Genomic DNA, 3,812 nt, shown 5'->3' with positions numbered 1-3,812 from the left:
CAAAGTATTGAGGAAGCCTTCACATTTCAAACATCTCTTGAGAAAACACCAAGGGTCAATGGAGAGGCCACGCAAACACCATGGTTTTAGAGGAAGGAAGCTCACAGCCTACTCGGAGTTGCTGGGTGCCAGGAACAGTTCTTGGACCTGGACCAGATCTAAGGAGCTGGTGATGAAAGAACTTCAGGCATCATGTTCCCTGCATGGACCCCTGTGATCCTAGCTACAGGAGCTCCCACGATCCCCATAAACACTTGGACTTCCAGGGAGAGCCGCCTGGAGAACAAGCAGAGGCACAGCTTGAATCTGGGCAAAGCCCAGGCTTCACTGTGCTGTGCCATGGTAGCAAAACACAACCATAAACGCTGATTTCCGAAGACGCTTTGTCTTGCACTGAGCATGGGACCGAGGTGCATCTGAACCACACTCCCCCTACCACCTCACTCCCACTGCCTCCCAGCACCTCCCAAGACTGCCCACCTGGCCAGTCTCACAGAAGGATGCCCACAGCACACCTCCACTGCACTGCACAGAGAAGAGTGCTGTGCAGGTCCATGTGCCAGCATGGGAGCTGAGTCCCCCCTCCTTTGCAAGACTGGACCGGGAAGGGCAGGGCCTGATAGCCAAGGCTTCTCCCCCATGGGGTCTCATGGCTGAGAATACCTGGAATGGCTCAGCAACCTGGATGCAGACAGCTTAGAGCAAGCCTAGCCAGTTGGGCCTGCTGCCAGTGTGGATGCCAGAAGAGACGCACCAGGTCAGGAGAGCATGAGCTGGGCAGGCCTCATGGCCACCTGCAGGACCGAAAACCCCAGGCCACAGGTACCATAACAGTTGTACACCACTGGTGCCACTGCATTGCCTAACTGCCCGCAGACACACCCCACAACCCACTTGACTCCAGCAAGCACAGGGGACCAGAGAGAGGTCACTGGGGAGTTGCGGATCCCTTGGTGTCATAACCCTCAGTGCAGTCCACTCAAGGTTGGGGGAGTGCAGCCCACCAAAGGCCCCTTTGGAAGAAAAGAAACATGGCCGCAGCACTACTCACTGAAGGAGTCACAATAAGAGCCTCGGAATGGACGTGGAGAGGGTATCATCTCTTACCTCTCCCCTCCCCTCCCCACTGCACTGTTGCAGATGAGGCAGGAGCACTTCCACCTGGGACCCAGTAAGCCTGTGATGAAAGAGGCTGCTCCAGCCAGGCGTGGGGGCTCATCCCTGCAATCCCAGCACTTTGGGAGGCTGAGGTGGGCAGATCACCTGAGGTCAGGAGTTCGACACCAGCCTGACCAACATGGAGAAACCCCATCTGTACTAAAAATACAAAATTTGCTGGGCGTGGTGGTGCACGCCTGTAATCCCAGCTACTTGGGAGGCTGAAGCAGGAGAATTGCTTGAACCCAGGAGGCAGAGGTTGCAGTAAGCCGAGATGGCGCCATTGCACTCCAGCCTGGGCAACAAGAGCGAAACTCGGTCTCAAACAAACGAGAAAACTAAAAATAGAATTACCATTTAACCCAGCAATCCCACTACTAGATATATGTCCAAAGGAAAATAAATCATTCTACCAAAAAGACACCTGCATTTGAATGCTTATCACAGCACTATTCACAATAGTAAAGACATGAAACCAACCTAGGTACCCATCAGTGGTGTACCGGACAAAGAAAATGTGGTATATATACACCATGGAATACTACACAGCCATAAAAGGAATGAAATCATAGACTTTGCAGCAACATGGATGCAGCTAGAAACCATTATTCTAAGCAAATTAATGCAAAAAAAGAAAACCAAGTATTGCACGTTTTCACTTATAACTCAGAGTTAAACAATGGGTACACACAGACATAAAGATGAGAACAAAAGACACTGGGGACTCCAAAAGAGGAGGAAGAAGGGAGCGGGGAAGGGTTGAAAAACTATCTATAGGATACTAGGTTCACTTTTGAGTGACAGGATCAATAAAAACCCAAACCTCAGCACCACACAATATATCCATGTAACTAACCTGCACATGAAACTCTGAATCTAAAATAAAAAAACAAAATAAAATAAAGCAATGACTGGATTAAAACTTCTACCAAGAGATCATTTATGTTGTCTACACTACTACAGAGGAAAAATAGTGTGTGCTTTTGCTACAACTGATAAGCTCAAAGTAATTAAGAGAAAGAAGAAATAGACAATGAATTGGGGAATAACTGTATCTGGAGCTACGTGCAATCAACTACATTAATTGGCCTTTATTGAGTATTTTATATGTGTCTGTGGATGGTATAAGTGTGTTATTTCATTTAAAATGGTACAAATATTTACAAAGAACATTTCACTTAAATTTCACAGTTGCTTAGAAAATGGTACTTGCAAGACTGACCTCTATAAAGAAATAAGAGTCTCATCAAAAGACATGGTAAATTGTAAATATAAAATATATCACAATGTTAAAACCCTCACAGTGCAAATCAATAAAGATAACACCCTTTGGAGAGGAAAGTATTTCGCTTTACAAATTTACTGTAAATTTACATATTAATTCAATAAGGACTACATTTAAACCTTGCACTACCACAGAATTATTTTGTGGGAAAAAAAAAGATGTACTTTTTGAATATGTGTACATAAAAAACAAAAAGTTAACTTTTACTTTTTCCTTTATTGGCAACTTTTGATGCATTTTTCGGTTTTGGTTCCCAGAGGGCATTTTTTACAAATCTTGAAGCTGCACCTCTGTCCAGCTTGCCTGCCTTTTTCTTGTCTGTCATTTCCTTGACTCTGTTCATATATACTCTGATTCTTTCCAATTCCTGCTTTACTGGATGTTCCTTAGGATTCACTCCTTGAGTTGCCAGATAAACCCAAAACATTGAATTTAATGTGTATGCAGAAACCAAATCCACTTTTGCTTGTTCAAGTGGGTCCAACTTCTGCAACAACTCATTTCTAGAAACAGACATCATGTTCTTCAGCATCTCATCCACAGCATCAATGGAATTCCCAAACGCTGACAAATATTCGTGAATTTCTACTGGATAGTCCTCATTAATTTCTTCAGCTGCCATTATGGCTGACTCACGGCCTTCGACTCCAGTCTCCTAGAAAGCGGTCCGGCAACGATGACGTCAATGATGCACTGGATCTGGAACTGAGGCTTTTAAAGTATTTCTCTACATTCCCAGAAATACATTTATTATAATTGCATCTTATGGCCCTTTTTTCAACAGAAGTAAAATTCCTGGAACATTAGAAGAGCACAAAATTTATTTTTTAAATGAAATATTCTAAGACGCTTGTCATTCTCTCAGGCTCAAAGCCTAAAGAGGTACACCAGTAAGACACGATTCATTATAACATCCAAGATCATGGGGAGATGTTTGCTCAGGTGCTCACATGATGTGCAGAAACAGAGGGAGACACAATTGAACTAAATAAATAAAGATATAGGCTGGGCGCAGTAGCTCATGCCTGTGATCCCAAGACTTTAACAGGCCAAGGCAGCAGATTGGTTGAACCTAGGAGTTCTACATATACTATATACTATATAATATGTATGTTTTATATATACTATATATATGTATATATTATATATTATGGTATGTGTGTGTGTGTGTATAGATATATATATAATGTAATCCCAGCTACTCGGGAGGCTGAGGCAGGAGAATTGCTGGAACCCAGGAGATGGAGGTTGCAGTGAGCCAAAATCGTACCACTGCACTCTAACCTGGGAGACAGAGCAAGACTCCATCTCAGAAAAATATATACACATTTTTATATAAATATATATAAATGTAGTATAGAAGTATATA

At 43.5% G+C, this 3,812-nt stretch overlaps 1 pseudogene across 1 annotated transcript; it reads right to left on the bottom strand.

The window, feature by feature from the left end:
- Positions 1-2,297: 2,297 nt before the first annotated feature.
- On the bottom strand, positions 2,298-3,137 carry LOC105534684 (annotated as a pseudogene). The gene has a single exon (XR_001005317.1). The product of XR_001005317.1 is annotated as a nuclear nucleic acid-binding protein C1D pseudogene (transcript).
- Positions 3,138-3,812: the final 675 nt, after the last annotated feature.

The sequence above is a fragment of the Mandrillus leucophaeus genome, unplaced genomic scaffold (assembly GCF_000951045.1).
Source record: "Mandrillus leucophaeus isolate KB7577 unplaced genomic scaffold, Mleu.le_1.0 Scaffold1382, whole genome shotgun sequence".
NCBI classification, from domain to species: Eukaryota; Metazoa; Chordata; class Mammalia; order Primates; family Cercopithecidae; genus Mandrillus; species Mandrillus leucophaeus.
Note: the sequence above shows the minus strand (reverse complement) of the source record. Positions and strands in the feature narration are given on the sequence as shown.